General features: G+C 35.4%; 1 non-coding gene across 1 annotated transcript; it reads left to right on the top strand.

The window, feature by feature from the left end:
• Nucleotides 1-21,881: 21,881 nt before the first annotated feature.
• On the top strand, nt 21,882-21,988 carry LOC121214365 (small nucleolar RNA R71). Its single transcript, XR_005909948.1, has one exon. It is a non-coding gene; the product is annotated as a small nucleolar RNA R71 (small nucleolar RNA).
• Nucleotides 21,989-24,173: the final 2,185 nt, after the last annotated feature.

Below are 24,173 nucleotides of genomic sequence, written 5' to 3'. Positions count from 1 at the left end.
TAATTACAATAGTTTGGAAGTACGTCGTACCTCGCCTTTCTGAGAATGCCAAAATCTAACCGCATCTTCCCATTGGTACCTCAACATACCTGGCGGGACATTTTGCAATTTCTCATTGAGGGTTGTTTTTGTCTTATAATAATTTTTCTTCAAAGTACTTTTATTGTCTCTCCATCTTTTTCCCAATGCCTTCTTTACATAAAATAGATTAAATCCGGGCTCTGTTGCTAGATACTTCATGTTTCTACATAACTTTAAGATTTCTACAGTTTACACATCGAACCCTATACAGTAACAGACTAGTATGCCTAAAAAATGCAGAAAAACAGTAACACATCGAAAGACAACAACAATGGTCTATGAAACGTTGCCTAAAACCAGTTAAATGAAATAAATGAAGCCACCCACTGAAACCATTTCGAGAAAAAAATTTCAAACAGAAAGAAAAACAGTGTACCTGCAGGACGATGAGGAAAACCACTTTCAACGACGAAATGAAGTAAACCTAAAAACTATCACTGAAACAACATAACATCAGTAGCATACCCAATAATGAAACCATTCTCAAATAAAAGTAAAAATAAACAAGTACAGTACCTGTAGGACGATGAACTAAAACGAACGAAAACCCCATACAGATCAGAGAAGAGAAATTTTTTAAAGTAAGGAACATCAAAATAAAACTCACGAATAAAAAACAAAATAAAATTAATAAACACTAGAAAACCCAAAGATTACATACGCAGAATCGGAACAAAATCGAACCTTTGAAAGCCTATTGTGCGACGTTCGTCTTCTCTAGAAGGAGGAAGGAGGCGATTTAGGGATTTGGAATTTCAAGAAATTCGACAAGAAGGAGGCGATTTACGGATTTGGGAATTCAAGAAATTGGGCAAGAAGGACGCAAGAATTTCAAAGAGAAGGCAATTTAGGGATTTGGGGGCGACGAATTTGGGGCTGGGGGAAGATTGCTTCGGGGGTATACCACAAAATTGTTTTCAGTAAGCGAAACGGCAACGTCTTGCGCTGCGTTTTCTGGTGTTTTTATAATAAACGCCACTATTGGAATTTTGAAGCTCACAAACGGCGCCACATTGGCGAAGTTTATATATAATTGCGGCGCTTTATAACAAAACGCCACTATTAAATTATTTTCCAGTACAGAAACGGCGCCGAATCCAGAAATTTAATTAATTATTGCGGCGTTTCCCTTCAAAAACGCCACTATAAAATTTTTGCCAACACTGAAACGGCGCCGCATTCCGAAAAGTTAATCGATCATTGCTATGAACAACGGCATCGTTTTATATTATAATGTTTGTGGCGCTTACGAATAAACGCCACTACTTTCACAACTTTTGCGGCGTTTTCACAAAAAACGCCACTAACCTGCAACTCGTCAACGAAACGGTGTCGTACTACTTCATTTTTATATATTTTTGCGGCGTTTTATTAAAAAACGCCGCTAATATTTATCTTTTTTTATAAATTATTTACATTGTTGTAGACATTATTTTTAATTCATACATTAAAATTTAAATATTATCAATATTTAAAATTATAAATTATAAATTATTTATATTATTAAATTAATGTATTATAATTTTAAAATTATATATACTCTATTTTTAAGTGAATATATAAATGATTAATATATATGTAAATAACACAATATTAAAATAATTTGTTTCATCATATATAACATATAAATATGTCATTCGTCATTAATTAGTAAACTAGTCATTTGTGTCACTTAGAACTATAGTAACATAATAATAATTAAAAAACAATACATATTTGTCATTTTTTGAAATTGGTACCAAATAAGTCATTAAACCCTAAATTGCCCAAACCCCAAAACCATGCATTGTAAACGTTAAATTATAAACTGCAAACCGTTAACCACAAGCATCAACCCCTAAAACAGTAATTAACCTCTTAACATGACTAAAGTAGCTTAAACCCCAAACCCCAAATCTTAAACCCTAAACTTCTAAACCCTAAACTCTAAACACCAAAACTCACATCATAAACCCTAAACTCAATACTCTAATATTCACAAAATATTAAACATTATGTAATGATTAACCTTAAACCCTAAACTATATACGATAAACTTTTTAATTTATAACAATCACTAAACCTTAATCCCTAAACTCTCAAACCCTAAACCAAAAACAATATACCTACATAGTAAACCCTAAACCCTAAACTATAATCCAAAATAATAAACATTATATAATAATCCCTAATACCCTAAACGTAACCCAAATACGATAAACTAAATATACAATAACCTACATTATATTAATGCATGGTTAAGACCAAAACTGTGCGTTTTGGTTAAGATATTTTGCGGCGCTTACCAAAAAGCGCCGCTAATAATATGCTTTAGCGGCGATTTATCGTGAACGCCACTAATTCCAATATACATCAAGTTTAAACGTAATGTTTCGGTTAATATATTCTGCGGCGCATCTAAAAACGCACCGCTAATAGTATACTTTAGCGGCGTTTTCCAATCAGCGCCACTAATTCTAATATACCTCAGACCAAACTCTGCGTTTTGGTGTGCATATCTTGCGGCGCTTAACTCAAATCGCCGCTAATACTATTATTTAGCGGCTTTTTCTCGTAAGCGCCACTAACTATAGTATACATCAAGACCAAAACGCTGAGTTTTGGTTAAGAAATTTAGCGGCGCTTCTCTCTTTAGCGGTGTTTTACAGTAAGCGCCACTAATCCTAATATACCTCAAGACCAAACTCTGCGTTTTGGTGTGCATATCTTGCGGCGATTCTAGAAAATCGCCGCTAATATGATGCTTTAGCGGCGTTTTTCCCTAACGCCACTAATTGTATTATACATCAAGACCAAACCGCTGCGTTTTGGTTAACATTTTTTGCGGCGCTTAATATACATCAAGATCAAAACTCTGCGTTTTGGTTATCATATTTTGCGGCGCTTTCCGTAAGCGCCGCTAAGACTTGTTTTACTGGCATTTTTTTGTAAACGCCACTAATTCTAATATACATCGATACCAAAACGATGCGTTTTCGTTAAGATTTTTGCGGCACTTCCCACAATGCGCCGCTAATACTTGCTTTAGCGGTGTTTTATCATAATCGCCACTAATTATTGTATACATCAAGACAAAAACGATGCGTTTTGGTCTTGAGATTTTGCGGCGCAAAACCAAAAACGCCGCTAGTGATGTTCTTTTACGGCGTTTTGATGGAAACGCCGCTAATGCCAAATATTTAGTGGCGTTTTATTTTTTGCGCCGCTAATGCTCGATTTTTAGCGGCGTTTTCCATCCAAACGCCACAAAATATGCCGCTAAAAGTCTGTTTTGGTGTAGTGATGCAAGCCACATATAAAAATCATGCATCTCGTAAGTGTCCATAAATGACATCCAGTACACCTTCTCTTAGATTGTTTATGTATGTCTCCAAAATCCGATCCTCGAGCTGAGTAAAACATAAAAAAATAATAATCTAAACAATATAATAATTAACTATTTAAAATTAAATAATTTAATAAATTTTCTTACCATTTGTAATTGAATACTGGAAATATGCTTGTCATCCAAACGAATAAGCTGATTTGCCTTTTAAAAATTATAACGAATAAAAAAATCGAAGAGAATAATAAAAAATAATAATCGAGGATCAAAAATTGAAAACTAAAAATTGAGGATTGAGAACATAAGATGGAAGAATGAGGATTTAGTATTTGGTTGAAAAGAATGAAGTTTGGAGGGGTTTATATAAGAAATTTTATGGTTGTTGGAATCCTTATAGCCGTTGGAAAAGTTACTATTGGAAGGAAAACACGCCCTACCGAGAATGTTTTTATTCTCTCTTCTGAAAACGCGTTCTACAGAGTGCATTTTCACTGATGTGGCAGCAAAAGCACGCCCTGTAGATTGTGCTTTCCTTTTTCTCTCCAAAAACAACGTAGATCAATAAATTTTGGAGAAATCAATATACTTTATCAGATCTTTTTATTTTTTTCGTCATATTGTATTAACTTAACTGATTAAATTTAAATAAAAAATTATTAATAAATAATCAATAGTAATATTCTTATTTAATCCTATATTTGGATAATTAATAATAAAAGAAAGATAAACAAATTTTATTTCTTGTCTGATTAATGTGTGGAAATGAAAGTAAATTATTTGCATAGATAATTTTTTAATTATAACCTTACTTAAATAATATAAAATAATTAAATTAAATTAAAAATTATATAAAAAAACAAGTATAAATTGATTTGATAAAATTATCAATTTAATATAAATTTTTAAAAGTGAAGAGTCTTAATAATTCAAAAAGGAGAAAATAATTTTAATAGTTTGCTAAATTTATACAAATTTAAAAAAGTAAAAAAGAGTCATAATAGTCTGGTGATTGTCTGAGTGACGGCGATGGTTCTAACGAAGACCGTACCACCAAAAAAATAGTCTGGTGGACATGGCCCTGGTGAGTGGGGCTTCGTGGAAGGATAAATTGCTTGGGGGAAAAAGTTCTAGATCTTTGGTCTCCTCCATGAACCCGAGCGAGACTTTTGATGGGGACTTCGATTTTGAAGATGGAGACATCCTTAGATCCACTGTTTATGGTATCCCTGCCATTGGATTCTCTGATAGAATCAAGAAAATTTTGGTCAAAGACATGGAAACCACGGTGGTGGTAAAATTGTTGGGGGGTAATATTGGATATGGTGTATTTTTCAACTGAATTTCGAGTCTTTGGAAACCATCTAAGCCCTTTCGATTAATGGATGTGGAAAATGAATACTACTTGGTTCGTTTTCAAGACAGATGATTACGAGATGGTTTTGACACAAGGACCTTGGGTGGTTTTTGGCCACTATCTCACAATTCAGCCGTGGACGATTGATTTTAATCCGTTGAGGCCTTTCCCTAGTGTGGTTCTGGCCTAGATCCGATTCTTGGGATTACCAGGATTTCTGTACAGGAAATGAGTATCAGAGGAAACCGGAGGGTTGGTCAGGAAAGTGGCCAAAATGGACATTAAAACAGGTAGTGGGACGAGGATCAGTTCGCTAGGATGGCGGAGTTCATTGACTTAGAGAAATCGTTAACCTCACACGTTCTGATTAATGGCAGGATACAAAGAGTAGAGTTTGAGGCTCTACCTGTGGTTTGTTTTTCTTGTGGACATTTGAAAAATGTTTGTCCTTTTTCTTTGACAGGTAAGATCACAATTAGCAGTCAAGGGGTAGCCTCTGATTCGGCGGTGAATGGCTCTGCTCCAGCAAAGACAGGGAAAGCCTTCGACCCTTAGATGGTTGTTAAACGTAAATCACGACGCAATCAAGCTAGGAATAGGAATCATTAAGCTAAGATCCCGGAAAAATTTCAAACGACTTTCAAATTTACTGCGCTGGAAATTGATTTAACGAGATTTGAGGGTGAAGAATCCGAAAGTTTGGGAATTAATTTCCTATGGAGGGATTTTGCTAAAAACTTAAAAGACAATTTTGAGGGGATCAAAAGCTGGGTCGGTGGAGAAGGAAAACATGGGAAAGTTGTCGCTGGACCAGAGAAGCAATAACGGGCCAAAAAAGTCGGTGAGGCCTACTAGCCTGGGACAGACATTAGTAAATAGGGCTTGGTGAGGTCTGCAGCGCTAGGGGGCCTGGATGCTGGGCCAGAACAGGCGAAGGGCCAGCAACACCTGGAGTGGGCTGGACAGAAAGCAGCGGGCTTGGAGCGAAAAAGAGATTTAGTTTTTGGACAAAAAGATGCGGGCTTGGAGCAGGAGCAGGATTTAATTGTTGAACCTAAAGCGGTGGGTTTGGAGCAGCCGAAACTCCTAGAGCAGGCTTGGTAAAACTTGATGGAACTCCCATCTTGCATTTTAATCCAATGTTCGAAGGTTCTTTAGAATCCGTTGTGACTTTAAATCCCAATTTATTGGATTCTGCTGTGATTTTTAAAGAGAACAGTGACCCACAATTAAATTTTAAAAAGAGCCAATGAGGGAACAGTGTGGCCTGTGAAAGCCCTCGTATTTATTCTAAAGGGTAAGGTTTTCGGATTAAAAGTGGACATGGACGATCCGGAAAAGCGTTGAATAAGACTATTTGTGGACGAGAGGATCGTTTTAAACTTGCCAATAATTCTCGTGTTTCACTAGCGGAAGCCATGAATTCTATGGTTAAGGTCTTCAGTGATGAAATGGTTTTCTCAACAGCTAAGTCTGGCATTCAAGATGGTGGTGACCGTACATCTGTTTTGCCTTAGTGGTCGGTTATTTCTCCACTTTTTTAATTTTATTTATAAATTTTACTATTTTATCTTGGAATTGTCAGGGTTGTGCTAATTTGAAGTTTCTCAATGTTTTTCGTGAATATAACCGTTAACACAGACCGAGTTTAATTGGCCTTTTAGAAATGAGGGCTAGTGGTGAAAAAGCCGATTCAATGATCTCGAAGCTCGGGTTTCAGCGTTCTAATTGTGTGGAAGTAATACGGTTTTCGGGTGGTATTTGGATTGTTTTGAGGGATTCTTTTTGTGTTGAGATTATCAAAAGTCATTCCCAATTTGTCCTTGTTAAGGTTTTTGGGAGTAACTTCAAACAGTCTTTTTTCACCACCTTTGTTTATGGCAGCCCTGATAGTCGTAAAAGAAGACATCCCTAGGGGCTTTGCATAGTATGATTCTGATGGACGATTCTTTATAAATGGCAGTTGTTGACTTTAACGCTATTCTTTCCTCTAATGAGAAGAGATGAGGGCAGACTGTAGGGAAAATGTGTTCTCTTTTTGGAGATTTTATGGAGTCGGCTTAGTTGCATGATTTGGGTTTCAAGAGATCGCAGTTCACTTGGCAGAGAGGGGGAATGGTGGAACGTTTGGACAAGGCCATTTGTAATATTGCATGAAATTTCACCTTCCCAAAGTCAATGTTGACTCACTTGTTGTGTCTTACATCTGATCATAGACCTTTATACTTGTCTTTGTTGCCGGAGACTTATTTGTCCAAAAGACGTCCTTTCAAGTTCTTAGCGGGTTGGGTTGAGCATCCGGCTTTCTCAAAATTTGTCAAAAGTAAATACAGAGTTTCTGATAACATTTGTTGTGTGTAAAATAACTAATGCAATTGTGCAAGTGTACACGTCATTCAAGTAATAAAGTGATAAGTAAGTATCGTCTCCACAGGGATCGGAAACTGATAAGAAATTGAGTACGTTATTATAATCCTGTTAACTATACCAAAATATCAGAGATTAATCTTAGAGTGAATAAGAAGCTTGAATAATGAATTATTGCAATTAAATATAACAAACAAAGAATTGATATGGCAAATAAAATGATAAGGTAAATCACAGAGAATATCAAGAGTATTTCTGTTGTTGAATGAATAGGGTTGGAATTATTCAGGTGAAATGTTCATATCAAAATATTGTCTACCTATTGCCTAGAGATTCACTACTGTATACTTAACCTTTTTAGAATTAAATGCACCTAAGAACACAACCTACATTCAACTATGTCTAGAGCTTGCATGCATGTATTTAAAATATTTTAAAACGAATGAAACAGTTATATAGATAATCTCAAATCAAGGGCACTAATGATGATAAAACTTTCACCCAAAAAACTCTAACATAAAAAAGATTTAGTTCATGGGTGGAAAAGTAAACATCAAAATAAAATCATTCATCAACATTTGTTAAATAATTTTTTGAATCACAGAAATGTCAATCTAGAAAATAAAGGCAGAACTATAGGAATCTTCGGTGTACTCCTGCTTCTCTTTTATCTTCAGATTGCTCATGAATCCAGGATAGATTTCTCTTCCCGTTCCTCATGTTAGTGTTCTGCTCTCTTCTAAGCTGCTACCCTTTCTTTCTCTGGAATTCTCCAATGGAGTTCTTCTTTTCGCAAAGAGAAAATTGTTGTCACAAGTCTCTTTCTCACGCTAATTCCCTCTAATTCTTTTTCTTCTTCTCTCTCATTCTTTTATTAGGTGGATTCGTTCTTCCCAACACACATTTATTTGTCCTCTTTCTCATAGTGGTTTTTTTGGTACACGTTCAACTGGCTTAGAGTGCCGTGGATAGAGTGCTGAGTCATCTTCCTGGAATTACCATGACAATTGTGTTGACCATCAATCTCACCATTTGCCACGACAATGTTTCACTTCTCTTATTTTCCTTCTGTATCCTCTTCATCCTCTTCTTCTACCTGCACCTGTGTCCAATGACAACCACAACTTTTCCTTCCCCAAGTAATAAAAGTAATAAATGATGACCATTATAGCTTAATCCAAGCTTTGTTATGCAATGTTCTAAATTTATCTTAAAAATGCAGATGTATTTACTTAATGACAAACAAATAATTCCATTTAGAGGCCTAAAATATAACTCTTTTCAAGAGTTATCACACCCTCAAACCTGAATTATTGCTTGAAACAATGTACGACTGTGCATGAATGCAAGGAATTGCCAAAACAATCAGTCACCAATTATACTGCCAAATCATAATGAGCATACTGTGTACCTCTATTCTCAGCAATCTTCTACTGAAACAAAGAAAAATTGATTACAATTCTTGTAAAATTGTTTAGCAAATGAATTGCAGAAAATGTTTCCCAAAGGTAAAAGTTCCTAAATATTTCAGCAATTAAAACTATAGCAGATTTCTTCTGAATATACCTAGGTTATCTCTCTCCTAAACTCAAATTTTTTTATAATTATTCAATTTGCAGCCCAAAATTTTTCTAGGGAATTCATATTATCACATGATTTTGTATTTGACAACCTCAATGGAGCATACACTAGACTGCTACGTATTATATCATCTCACAATTTGAATATAAATCACTCATGAAACAAAAGTTTTTAACTAAAAAGATGGATGGAGAAAACAACTACCTTCGTAGCAATTTAGCCTAAAAATTTAGTGGAGTGTCCCTAAAATATGTACACTATTGTTTTTAGACAAACACTAATATCTGAACTCATTTTTTAGTCACCAATATAATGAAGCAAACAAAGTATTACTGACCTACTCAACAGGTTCAAACATTAGAGCATTCAAATTATTTTACCATGATATAAATTATACATTATTACTATATTGAATTTAAGTCAAGAAGTCCTAAATTTATTCAAAGAATGCTACTATAGCCTAATTGCGTTTTCATTTAAATTATTCTACTTTTAGAAATTCATTTTCAACAATTGTTCTATGCTAAACATGCATAAACAACTATCACAATATTTTCTAAGTTTATAAAGAAGAGTTATTATACTCATTGAACATCATTGATAATATTATATCCACATAATCAGGCAGTTGAATGGAAATTGACTGTTATGGTAAAAGGACTGTACAAACAATTAATAGTGCAATATATATGCACAACACACTCCCAAACCTAAGGGATGCATTGTCCTCAATGCATGAACATGAAAGAATTAAATGAATAAAAGCTACATGAATGCAATGGACATATATGAACTAAAATGACAAAAATTATCAAAATCAAAGCTTGGATGTAAAGAATGTTACTTTACTTAGGTTGTATACATTTCCTTGTAGCTCATTTGTAACGTTGTGGCCTATCCGAGTCATCACTATCAACTTGAATGGTTTTACCAGCAGCCTTCTTGAATCTTTTTCTCTTAAATTGGTTAATGGGCACCTCTTCCTCATCATCGTCTGTATCTGAATTTGTGATTTCATCAATAAGTTGATGAATTGCATGTTCCTAAGCAGTCATAGGGGCCTTGGATTGTGGTGCAAGTGCAGTAGTCTGAGTGGTATCCATTCCATCATCATCAGATTCAATACGGACAAATTCTATCCTGGCTTCATCTCTCTCTAGTTCTTGGTTGTGCGTGGGAGTAGTAGTAGGTTTTTCATCTTCTACTTCAGGATTCAATAGCAGTTCCTTAGGAAAAAACATAAAATGGTGGCATTAGGCGTAAGAAGTTCTTTTGCAGGGATTTACGAATGGAAATATCACGTTGGCGAACATATTTCCAAAAGATAGCCATTTGCTCGTGAGTTTTGCCAAAGCCAGTGGTAAGCATTTTATGATGTTTTTTTCCAACACACAAAACTGTTGTTTCAAACCCTTTAAATCTTTAATCATTCGTCGCTCAAAATCAGTGTGAGAAGTCGAGGGGACAACAGAAGCGGTCCTAGGAGGAGAAGATGGAGGTGTGCTAGTTTGACTTGGCATTTCCTCACCATTCAGTTTCTGCGCAATGTGCGTAGTAATAGCCCTTTTGTTTAAAAGGTGGTCTTCATTTGGTGACTGGGGAACCTTGACTATTTGGCAGAGTGCAGTGATCAGTGAGGGGAATTTTAAGGTGACAGGATTCTTTTGGGCACAACGATGAATCTCACAAAAGATAATGTTTCCAACATTAATCTTTCGGCCCACCATTATGGATTGTAGAAGCAATAATCGCTCCTTTGATATTGTAGCATTATGTGTAGAAGGGATGAGACGGGTTTTCAAGAAATGGTACCAAATCTTGCATTGATGCTTCAATAGGACTTTGTCGACGGTGTAACAGTCATTTCTTGAAATTGACCATTGTGTACCTTCCACACAAACATCAATGAGAACCTAGATTAAGTGCTCTGGGGTCACTGTCTTCACAAAGTCAGTATGCTCGTCAGGACCTTCAGACAATCCATATTGGGCATTGATGGAGTCCTCATAAAATAAAACTGATGCGCCACGCATGTATATAAATGCATTGTCACCAGAAGTAATGTGGGCATAAAAATCTTTCACTACCTTTAGGAGGACATCGTCAGGATAGAGACAGAAGATTTCCCATCGATACTTTTTGACAACTTATGAGATGTCCTCTGTATACCCCATGAAAGGAGCATATTGAAAAAAGACTCTTTTTTCCATACAAAATGGTCTTTTGGAAATATTTTAATGGTATTTATCTTCAGCAAGTTTACTGAAGAAGGTGTGTGGAGAGGCAGAGGTTGAAGCAGAAGTTGTTTGGGAAGCCATTGAAGAAAATATAAAAAGCTTGAAAATGGAAAAGGCTAGATTTTATTGCGGTTATGAATGAAATAAAAAGTAAAAGTAAAAAATGAAATGGGATGAAAATGTGGGAAGAAACTGAATCGGTTAGGTTAAAACGTGGGAGAGAAGAGTTGTGATGTGTGTGATAAGATTAGCCTTAATCATGGTTTGAAAAGGTAACACAATTGGCTTTAGCTGGAAAATTAAATGTATTTAGCGTAAATTTATGAAAATTGAAATAATTGGGCTAATGGCTTCAATTTGTATGTACTTTGGCCCAAAAAGAAACCTGTAACAAAAGAAAATAAATAGTTGGTTTTTGACAAAAAGACCAAAATTTCAAAACTCAATTAAAAGAATCACGAATTACAATATCATGGATGTCCCTAGGATAATCCATACCAAACATGTTACAATTATTTAAAATAGCATATTTGCAAATAAATCCGCAACATTTTTGTAACTTCGATTGGCCCACTTAACATCTGCAGTGGTAAACATCTCCAATGTTTTATATATCTCCTTAATGTGATGGCTAATAATTATCATATCCTCTTTGTGTTTCTTGAATCTATTTACAAAACTGGCACAATCAGTTTCGAAAATGGCGTTATCAATATTAAGAGAACGTGCAAGCTTAAGGCCCTCCTCAAAAGCATATAACTTTGCCCATTATGTCGTCATTAACTTATCTTTGAAACCACCTCCTCCACCAAAAACAAAACCATCGCAGTCACGGATAATTACACCAAAGCCTGTTTTGTTGTTAAGGATAGTAGCATCGATATTTATCTTCACAGTCCTACACGGTGGCTTCTCTTATTTCTGAGCAGTAGGAGTTAATGGAAGAACCAGCTTATTAACAAAATTATGGATTCAGAAATCACGGCAAAACATTCTAGCGCTATCCCAAATGACACAAGCTTCATCTTTCTTCCCCCAAAAGACAAAATTGTTGCAGTTATTCCAAATGTTCCAAAGTGTTGTTATAAAGTCTTCAACAAATTTTCTGTCCAAGATACGCATAACATCTTCAAGCCAGTCAACACATTAGAGGTAATCATTGTCAAGGAGTCTACCATCTAAACCCCCAAGGGTAAGGATGGCACGAGCAGTAGGATATCTTTAAGGGCTTGAATGAAAGTTTCTACAGTTGCACCACACCTAAGGCACTCCCTCCTAAAGTTCTATCGAATGGAGGAAATTTTGGCATTCGTAGGAAGTAGATCATGACCCATTCTCCATGCAAAACCTGAATTTTATGAAGGGTTTTGAGCTTCCAAATTGTCTTCCAAAAAAATTCTATGCGGACCAACGTCAACTTGTTTGAGAAGAAGCCACAAATAGACAAACTTAGAACTATAGGAGCCATGGAGACTATGGAGCCATATCATTCTGCCATTCGAGCCATTGGAAATAATAGGTAAATTATAGATTTGATCCCCTAATCCTTGTTCTAGCTCAGAGGGATATTAATCCATAAATCACGAACTTTACTTTTGAGAATTATCGAAGCATACACGCATAGGGACTCATTGTTTAACCCTTCAAAACCCAAATTATCTTCGCAAATATTAATGTTGTTCATATCCCCAACCTGCCAATTGAAGCACTTTCAAGAGCCTTTGCTTTCGTAAAGATGCTAAACCAAGTGTAATACAATTTATCAAATTTGTTAGGGTGGAAGAGATCGCCATTAGGGAAGTATTTTGAGCTAAACACTCGATAGCATAACGTGTCTTTAAAGGTGAGAAGCCTCTAAACTTGTCTGCCAAGAAGAGCCAAGTTCAAAAGACGTAGGTCTCTAAAGCTAAGCCTTCCCATGCCTTTAGGTAAGCAAATTTTGTCTCATGCAAGCATTGCCCAACCTCTCTATTTCTCTTTGCATGCCCACTATGTTTGACGTATTCTTGATTACATGTCCTCTAAAGTATCCCTAGGAGAAAGAAAAATTAACAAAGCATAAGTCGATATTTTCATAATGGCATTGACTTCATTTCTTTCATTCCTAAAAAAAAGAAGGGCATCATCGGGAAAAAACAAATGGTTAATACAAGGGTCACTTTGGCTAGCACGAATACTTCAAATATGACTAGTATATTGAGCATGTATAAGCATTCTTGATAAAGCCTCCATGCAAAATAAAAAGAGATAAGGGGAGAGGGGGTCCCCTTGATGAAGACCCCGCTTGGGAGTAAAAACCTTCGAAAGGACTGTGTTGCACTTAACCACGTACCTCACCGACTGAACACAATGCATGATTTTTCAATCCAGCTGTCATCAAAGCCTATTTTTTTCATTGACTTCCCTAGAAAATTCCACTAGATGCGGTCATAAGCCTTAATCATGTCGAGCTTGATGAAAAAACCTTTGTTCGGGCCATTTTTTGAACTCTATAAATAGTGAATCAACTCATGAGCAATAAGAATGCTATCATGAATCATACAATCTGAGACAAAGCACTTTGATTTTGACTAATATAAAAGGGACGAGCGACCTTTAGTCGATTTGCTAAAACCTTAAAAATAATTTTGTAGATCACCTTGCACAAGCTAATAGGTCGAAAGTTAGTCATATCAATAGGGTCTTTTATATTAGGAATGAGGACGATCATTATACCATTAAGATTAGAAATGCCCTTACTTTTGTCTAAAATATCATGACAAAGAGTTAGAACGTCTTTACCCATCACATCCCAATTTTCTTTAAAAAAAGTACCCGAAAGTCCATCAATACCAAGAGCTTTATGGGGGTCTATTTGATTGAAGGCTTCAAGGATCTTGTCATCCATAATTTGCCTAGTCAGAATGTTGTTAACATTCTGAGTGACACACCTTTGAATGTAATTCAAGTAATTAACATCATGATTGGAAGCCTCTGGTTTAAAAAGATTGTGAAAATATTCCCAAGCAACCCTATAATTGTTATTCGTATCCCTCACCCAAATAACATTTAAATCCTTTAGCCCCTCAATTTTATTCTTCTTTAACCTGGTAGTAGCCTAAACATGGAAAAAACGTGTATTTCTATTGCCCTCTTTAAGCCAACGAATGCGCAATCTTTGAGCCCAATAGCTCTCCTCTTTAGCATAAAGATGCCCCAGCTTCATATGAGAAATTTTCAACATATCGAAAGTAAAATCCATATAAGGTCCATCAATGAGCTTATCAATCTGAGCAACCAACTGACGAATACAATTTTTCATCCTTCTGTGCCGCCAATTTTGCTAAGGGCCAAGCACCTCACGTACCTTCTCAAATTTCTAGATGATGTTAGTCACATTACTGCTCCAAACTTGTTTAATGATATCCTTAGCTTCTTTCTCTTTCACCCATCACGCATCAAATTTAAAGAATAGTTTCGAGTCTTGAAAGTCCTCTCTAGGTTTTCGACCCATAGTGTCCAAAAATATAGCATTGTGATCAGAGTTTGCTTGTCTCACCATGTTTTTCACAGGAAAGGGGAAATTATCAATAGCATTAGCAGAGATTAAGAATCTACCCAACCTCTCTTTTATCATATTACTACCTTCTTGATTATTAACCCACGTAAACTAGCCCTTGTCAATTTGATGTCAATGAGAGTTAGCTCCTCTATTTCATCTCTAAATTCGTCCATTAACACCCTAGGTTTCCTTCTACCCCTAGCTTTTTCTGCATCGTTGATGATAGCATTAAAGTCGCCACCGATGATCCAATCTTCCCTAACCGAGCTTCCTACCATTCTAAGGATATCCCAAGAGTGATTTCTTAGGTTTGGATCAGCATGGCCAGAAAACCACGTGAACCAAAAATTGTTTTGCCCTTTCATTTTAACAAGGGAATCACTATGGTGATTGGAATAATTTTGTATAGTCATATCAACACCAAACCAGGCAAACAACCTGACATCCTACAAATATTATGAACATGGGTAAAGTTCATAAAATGCATTTTTATCTCACATAAAAAGACAACATTAGGGTTATTCGCAACAATGAGTTGCTTGAGTTCCCAAACTATTGCAGGGTTCCCAAGCCCATGACAGTTCTAGCAAAAAAGCTTTATTGCTCTTCCCGGGGTTGATCACTAACCACTGCCTTAGATGGTGAAAGACTGTCCATTTATTTCCTTTAAACCATTTTACCAGGACTCTACTTGTTGTTCTCCCAAGTACTTCCTTTTGTTCTTTTTCGTTTACACTTCATTTTGCCTCCTCCATCACGTCCTGATCGAATTGGACGCTTTTCTATAGGAGAGCAACATTTTGACTCTTCTTTCCCTACTCTGACTTTTTCTTTTCCCTTTAGACTTTTTATATTATTTCCATCCTCGTTCCCAGCTTTGTTTCCGTTATTCTCCTCACTTGAGTTTTGTTTCTCCAAGATTTCAATCTCAATTTTTTTTCTCCAAGATTTCAATCTCATTTCGCTAGTTACCTCTATTTTGGGTTGACCCCCTTAATTGAGCTCTTAGCAAGCTGCAAAATTGAAAACTTAGGTTACTTGTTTCAAGATGTTCCTCTTTTCTAATACATCTCTATATAGTATGTCTAATGAGACCGAATATGTAGCAAAAAATAGGAAGCCTTTCATACTTGATGGCACATATAGTTTCGGTCCCCTCATTTCCAACCAAGTGAACAACTCGTCGAAGGGGTCTTAAAACAAAAAATTTAACCCTAATCCTTATGTATTCAGTCCAACCTTCAAACTATCCCGCCAGTCAATTGCCACAACCTCCCCTATCGCCTCTCCAACATCGATTGCTACCTATCTATCCATTTGCTCAAAAGGGATGTTGTATATCCTAATAAAAAATAGAGCAATATTAAATGCATAGTTGTCCATCTCTTGACCCTTAACAAACGGTAGCATCGCGAACAGGCATTGGTCAAAAAGCCATAGAGTCAAGTTCAGGATTCTTGTTCTGTCGTCAATATTCCCGAATTTCACAAGTATCAACCTCTCATTTAAAGCCACAAAATTGACTTCTTCCTTGGTAAACCATAATGATTTTAGAACACGATACATGACTTCTCTATTAATTTTTCCCCAGACATTATATTTCCCACTGCCTTCGCCTCGTGACCCTGTAGGTTTGGTAGATTCCTCCTATTTGTTCTAATCACTCATTTTGATTCTTCTTCTGAGAAGTTTAGCCTTTCCAATAACTTATTGATATCCTCAGCCATGCGTGAAAGTAGAGAGGAAAGTAGCAAAAACACCACAGCCTAGAGCAAAAGCAGTCCCACTTAATCCAAAGAAACCAAAGGCTAAAAGGAAACCACAAGGAAACATAAAAGAAAACAAACAACTCTAGAAAAAATAAACAATAAGTAGATAATAGGAAAGTTAAAAACAGTAAGAAACGCCAGTATTTATGAAAAATTAAAGATTGTTAAAGGAGACAGTCCTTCAAGCCTAATGGAATCGGGCAAAAAACCTGAGTTGTAGCCCCTTAGTACAGCAAAACCTCGATGAGAAAGCAAGTAGCCCTTAGTGATACGAAAATTTATGAGAAGGAAATAGAAAACTATTTTACCAACAAAAGAGAAAATAGAAGAGAAAAAAAAGATAAAAAAACTAAAAAAAACCCTAAAAAACTACGTACAAAAGAAACAAAACAGGAGAAAATTTACTGAGTAAAAAATTCTATGTAAAAAATTTACTGAGTAAAAAATTCTATGTAAAAAGGACGATTAAGGAAAATCAAAAAGACGTATGCATCCAATGTAGTAAAGAAAACGTAAGAAAAGTAAAAAACATAGAACCAAGAAATCATGTAAAGTATGACAAATTCAAGCAAGAAACTTAAAAACATGCAGGGAAAGAGAGCATGCACAGAAAACAACAGAAATCACCGATCAAGAAGAACACTATTCCCTTTGTCACCCCAAAGCCAGGTGTTTGCTTTTGACTTTCCACACAATAGCACCGTTCTTGCCTCAAAAAACCCAGTTTTAAGTTTTTGAAAACCCCACAAAAATAGGGACACAAAAATACAACACTCATCGTCCAATTATTCTTTTAAAACGAACAAAGATGGACACCAAAAGCAAATAAAACAAGAAAAAAAAGCCAAAATCTTGGAACGTTTTTTCCTAAACAGTTAAATAAATTTATTGGGTAACAAATAAGAAAAAGTTAAAATAAAATAAACGAAGAAAATTTCTGCAAGAGAACAATATTAAGTATTTCGAAGAAAAATAAAATTTTTTTCACGCATTATAGTAGCTCCAAAATAATCTTTCAAGCGTTGACCATTGACTTTGAATGGTCCAGACCATCTCAACTTGTTAAAGAGCAAGACTTGTTGTCTAGGTACAAATTGTTGTGGCAAAATTTTCTTGTCATGTCATCGCTTTGTCTTTTCTTTGTACAGTCTGACATTCTCATAAGCTTGAGCTCGAAATTCATCCATCTCATTAAGCTTCAGTAAGCGATGAGTGGCAGTAGCACCCCAGGCCATGTTTAGTTTCTTGATTACCCAAAATGCTTTGTGTTTTAGCTCAACTGGAAAATGACATGGTTTACCATAGACAAGCTTGAAAGGTGACATTCCCAATGGTGTCTTAAAAGTTGTGCGATAAGCCCACAAGGCTTCATCCCACCTTGCTGACCAATCCTTGCGGTTGAGATTGACAACTTTCTTTAGAATTTTCTTGATTTTTCTGTTCGAAATTTTAGCTTGTCCATTTATTTGTAGGTGGTATGTCGTGGCAATTTTATGTTTAACCCCATATCTTTTTAGAGCGTTGGCAACTAATTTGCAATAAAAAATTAAACCTTCATCACTAATTAAGGCACAAGAGGTACCAATCCTGGTAAAAATATTTGTATGCAAGAATCTTAGAACTGATTTGGCATCATTTATAGGTAAATCCATAGCTTCAATCCATTTGGAGACATAATCCACAACGACAAGAATGTATATCTTGCCTCAAGATGGTGGAAATGAACCCATGAAATCAATTTCCTGTACATCAAATAATTCCACCTCTACAATATTTTGTAGCGAAATTTCGTGTCTCTTTCATAAGTTACCAGTTCTTTGACAGCGGTCACAGCTTTGAAAAAACTCATGAGCATCTTTAAACATGGTGGGCCAATAAAAACCAGATTGGAGAACCTTTGTAGTAGTTCACATGCTTCCAAAATGTCTGCTATAAGGTGCAGAATGACAGTGATACAAGATACTTTGAATTTCATCGTCCATAATACATCTTCAAATTATTTGATTTGCACACTGCTTGAATAGAAATGACTCATCCCAGTAATATTACTTGACATCGTGAAGGAATTTCCTTTGTCCTTGATGATTGAGCGCAGGTGGCAGCAACCTACTGACTAGAAAGTTAACGATATCAACATACCATGACAATGCCCTAGCCAACAATAACTACTTATCAGGGAATTCATCTTTAATCATTTGACTATCACTATAATTAGTCATTGCTTCCAGTCGTGACAAGTGATCAATCACTTGATTTTTAATGTCTTTCCTATATTTGATTTCCAAATCAAATTCCTGCAGTAACAATATCCATCTAATGAGTATTCGCTTGGCCTCTTTTTTCGTCACCAAGTATTTAATGGCAGAATGGTCTGTATAAACTATAACTTTGGTGCCCACTAAATAAGCTCTATTTTTTCCAATAGTAAATACCTATCAATTCTTTCTCTGTGGTGGTATAATTGAGTTGTGAATCTGTCAACGTATGACTGACATAATATATAGCATGAAACATCTTGGCTTTTCTTTTGCCCCAGAATTATTCCTACAACAAAGTTACTTGCATCACACATCAGTTCGAACGGTAAAGTCCAGTCTGGTGCAGTGACTATAGGTGTTGTAATTAATTGCTCATTTAACTCTTCAAACACTTTTGAGCATAACTCATCAAAATGAAATGATCTGTTTTGTTCCAACAATTGACATAGAGGTTTAGATATCTTAAAAAAATCCTTGATAAAGCGACGGTAAAATCCAACATGAACAAGGAAGCTTCTGATTCCTTTTACTGAAGTAGGTGGTGGCATCTTTTTAATGACTTCTATTTTTGCTTTGTCGACGGTAATTTCTTACTATGAAATCTTATGGCTCAAAACAATGCCTTCACAAACCATGAAGTGACATTTTTCCCAATTCAGTACAAGATTTGTTTTTTGACATCGGCACAGTATTAACTTCAAAATTTTTAAGCAGTCTTCAAAAGTGTTGCTAAACACCGAGAAATCATCCATGATTACTTCAAGGAATTTCTCCACCATGTCAAAAAATATTTCCATCATGCAATGCTAGAATGTTGTTGGGGCATTACATAACCCAAATGACATTCTTCTGAAAGAAAATGTTCCATAAGGACAGGTGAATGTAGTCTTTTCTTGATCAGTAGGAGATATGAAAATTTGGTTGTACCTTGAGTAGCCATCTAAAAAATAGTAGAAGGATTTCCCTACTAATCTGTCCAACATCTAATCTATAAAAGGCAGAGGGAAATGGTCGTTCTTCATTACTTTGTTGAGCTTTCGATAATCTATACAAACTCTCCAACCTGTGACAATTCATGTGGAAATGAGCTCGTTGTTATCATTGCTGACTATGGTGACCCCTCCTTTCTTGGGTACACACTGAACAGGGCTCACCCAAAAGCTATATGAAATTGGGTATATAATTCCAACATCTAACCATTTAATAATCTCATTTTTAACTACTTCCTTCATAAGATGATTTAGTCTCCTTTGTTGTTCAATAGATTTGCCATGAAAATCTTCAAGTATTATTTTGTGCATGCAGATTACTGGGCTAATTCCTTTGATATCCGTAATTGACCATCCTAAAGATTTTTTAGATTTTTTTAAGACTTCCAGTAACTGCATCTCCTAGTCTGTTGTAAGCTCGATAGAGATAACCACAGGCAGTGTATTGTTATCTCCCAAATAAGTGTACTTCAAATGCATTGGTAATGGCTTCAAATCTAGCATAGGTGGATCTTCTATTAACTATCAAAGAGGGTTGAAAATCGACTTGATAAGTCTAATGATTCAAAGAACCGCCTGAATCCATTTCCAGATTTTTGAATTTCCATCAATTATCTAGATTCTTTAATCAATTCCGTTTCATTCAATTCAACAAAGTCTGCACCAGAATTGTTGTGCATGCGTCCTACAAATTCTTCCTGAACTACAATGTTAACAAATTCAACATCATGGAATTCTTGATTTAGGTCTGCACAATTTAAAACATCAGACAAGTTGTCAACTGCTGATCATTAATTTTCATAGGTAATTCACTTTTTTGTACACCAATCAATGTTCTACTAGTTGCTAAGAAAGATCGTCCAAGTATTATGGGTACCTCCTTATCTGCTTCACATTTCAGAATAATAAAATCTGTTGAAAAAATGAACTTGTCAACTCTTACCAGTACATCTCCAATTTTACCTTCTGAATGGACGTATGATTTATCAGCTAATTGTAGTGTGACTATAGTAGGTTTTGCCTTTCCTATCTCGAGTTCCCTGAAAACAGACATAGGCATTAGATTGATACTTGTACCTAAATCATATAATGTTTTGCCTACATAATGGTTCCCAATCAAGTAGGTTATAGTGAAATTCTCTAGATTTTTTAATTTTGGTGACAATTTATTCTTTAGCATTGCTGTGCACCCTTCAGTAAGTGCAACAGTTTTGAAATCCCATAACCTTCTCTTATTGGATAGGATATCTTTCATGAATTTCATGTAGTTAGGCATTTGTTCTAATGCTTCCACCAAAGGTATATTAATGTGTAATTTCTTTAAAACCTCCAAAAGTTTCTTAAATTGAGCATCTTGCTTCGACTTTTGGAAATGTTAGGGAAAAGGTGGCTGTGGCCTTCCTTCCATTTGTTAAGGGTTATTTACTGTAGCATTAGTATTGGCTTCACCAGATGAATTTGCTTCTGTATGCTTTTGCTTACTCCCATCTTTTGTAGCTTGTTCCAATACTGATTTGAAAGTTGTTCTTTCGAGAACTTCTAAAATTTTCTCTACAATAAAGGCATCATTCACAACTCCTAGTAGTTGAGTGCCACTCCAGAGTGTTATGGCCTTACACTGTTTCTTTCCTTGAGATCGTGAAATTTCTGTGTCACTAGGCAATACTCCTTGTTGTCTAGAACTTAATGCAGTGGCAATTTATCCTAGTTGATTCTCAAGAGCTCTTAAAGAAGCTGCTTGACTCTGAATAATCGCATCATTCTTAACCATATACTCCTTTAATAAAGCTTTCATAGTTGATGTTGAAGACGACGAACTTTGTTGTAAATTTTACCACAACATTGATTGACTGTATCCAGGTGTACACCAGCCACATTCTGTCGATTAACATTGTTAGCATTTCCCATTCCCTGATTACTCCAACTGAAATTTAGATGTTATTCCCACCCTGGTTTGTATGTGTTGGAATAGGGATTGTTGTTACTACGATTAAAATTCCCCATGTAATACATAGAGGATGGATTGGATGGGCATTCATAAAAACATTATCTAATCCCCAATATATGCATGCTAGTTCTGCAACATTCATCTCCTACACTGTAGAGGGTCTTTTCAGAGTTTTAGTCATATTTGTTAAAGATGATACCTGAGCTGTTAAAGATGTAACCGCATAAAGTTCCATTGCTCCAACAACTCTTCTACCAGTACCAACTCTAGTAGTGGGGTAGTGATAATCATTATTTGCTATTCTTTCTAGAATTTCATATGCTTCATTGTAAGATTTGTCAAGCAACGTCCCATTAGCAGATATATCCACCACCATTCACGTATGATTATTTAATCTATTATAGAACATTTCCATCTGTGTCCAATGCTGAAAACCATGTATCGGGCATTTTCTAATTAGTTCTTTGAAACGCTTCTATGCTTCATATAATGTTTCATCTTACGATTTCCTAAACGATGTAATGTCTTTCCTAAGCTTGACATTCATGTTGGGAGCATTAGCTAAGCAGAAATCTCTGACACAATTTATTCCTAGATGCCACTGTACCTAATAGTAACACATTCAACCATGATTTGGCACAATCTCACAATGAATAAGGGAATAATTTTAATCTAAAGGCATCTTTAGGGACACCCTACAGCCTGGATGAGTCATAGACTTCAAGAAAAAGTCTCAATTGCAATCTTGGATCTCCAGTAGGTAAACCACTAAACTGCCTTACCATTTGCAGCATCTGAAACATTACTGGTTTTAATTCAAAGTGTTGAGCTTGAATATGTGGCCTAACAATTCTTGGATTTAGATCATCTAAGATAGACACTACATGTTTTTTGTTGGGCTTGTATCTGTCATCTATGATTCGAGTAATATCAACATTCCTTTCATTCTGAAGTACTTGTTCTTCTTTGATTGGATCATTTCTAATTCTCTCTATTTCTCTTAAATCTTTTCTTCTTAGCTTTAATGTCCTTTCAATTTCAGAATCAAAACGATGTTCAATATCCTCTTGAATACTTATTCTCAAGCATTAATACAAACTTGAAAAATAAAATAAAATTTATCTGCTCTAACAAAAATAACATGAATAATAGCAAATCAACTTTTCACCAATGTTGTCGATCCACGGCAATGGCACCAAAAACTTGTTGCGTGTAAAATAACTAATGCAATTGTGCAAGTGTAAACGTCATTCAAGTAATAAAGTGATAAGTAAGTATCATCTCCACGGGGATCAGAAATTGGTAAGAAATTGAGTACGTTATTATGATCCTGTTAACTATACCAAAATATCATGGATTAATCTCAGAGTGAATAAGAAGTTTGAATAATGAATTACTGAAATTAAATGATAACAAACAAAGAATTGATATGGAAAATAAAATGATGTGGAAAATCACAGAGAATATCAAGAGTATTTTTTTGTTGAATGAATAAGGTTGGAATTATTCAAGTGAAATGTTCATATCAAAATAATATCGTGGCAAAATATTGTCTACCTACTACCTAGAGATTCACTACTGTGACCTGTCTCTTTCGATAGCTACATTTTAAGCTAAAAATCTAAGTTCATTTACGTCTACAGAACTTGGGATTGATAACTGCAATGAACATTCCTCTCTATACAACTCGAAACATTTATGTTTAGAGTGCTACAAATAAAATATTCTGTCGAGTATTCACTTGTATCAAATGATTCCAAGATCTAGTATACTTAACATTTTCATAATTAAATATACCTAAGAACACAACCTACATCCAACTATGTCTAGAGTTTGCATGCATGCATTTAAAATATTTTAAATCGAATGAAACAATTATATAGACAATCTCAAATCACAGGTACTAAAGATAATAAAACTTTCACCCAAAAAACTATAACCTAGAAAAGATTTAGTTCATGGGTGGAAAAGTAAACATCAAAATAAAATCATTCATCAACATTTGTTAAATAATTTTTTGAATCACAGAAATGTCAATCTAGAAAATAAAGGCAAAACTGTAGGAATCTTCGCCACACTCCAGCTTCTCATTTATCTTCAAATTGCTTGTGAATCTAGGATAGATTTCTCTTCCCATTCCTCACGTTTGAGTTCTACTCTCTTCTAAGCTGCTACCCTTTCTTTCTCTAGAATTCTCCAATAGAGTTCATCTTTTCACAGAGAGAAAATTATTGTCACCAGTCTCTTTCTCACGCTAATTCCCTCTCTTTCTTTTTCTTCTTCTCTTTTCTTCTTTTATTAGGTGGATCTGTCCCTCTCAGCATACATTTGTTTCTCCTCTTTTTTAGGATGGTTTTTCTGGTACACGTCCAGCTAGTTGAGTGTGACATGGATAGAGTGCTGAGTCATCTTCCTGGAATTCCCATAGAAATTGTGTTGACCATCAATCTCACCATTTGCCATGGTAATGTTTCACTTCTCTTATTTTCGTTCTGCATCCCCTTCATCCTCTTCTTCTAACGGCACCTGTGTCCAACCACAACTACAATTTTTCCTTCTCCAAGTAATAAAAGTAATAAATGATGCCAATTATAGCACAATCCAAGCTTTGTTATGCAATGTTCTAAATTTATCCTAAAAATGCAGATGTATTTACTTAATTACAAACAATTAATTCCACCTAGAAACCTAAAATATAATTCTTTTGAAGAGTTATCACATGT

The sequence above is a fragment of the Gossypium hirsutum genome, chromosome D01 (assembly GCF_007990345.1).
Source record: "Gossypium hirsutum isolate 1008001.06 chromosome D01, Gossypium_hirsutum_v2.1, whole genome shotgun sequence".
Taxonomy (NCBI): Eukaryota; Viridiplantae; Streptophyta; class Magnoliopsida; order Malvales; family Malvaceae; genus Gossypium; species Gossypium hirsutum.
This window is presented reverse-complemented; position numbering and strand designations above follow the sequence as displayed.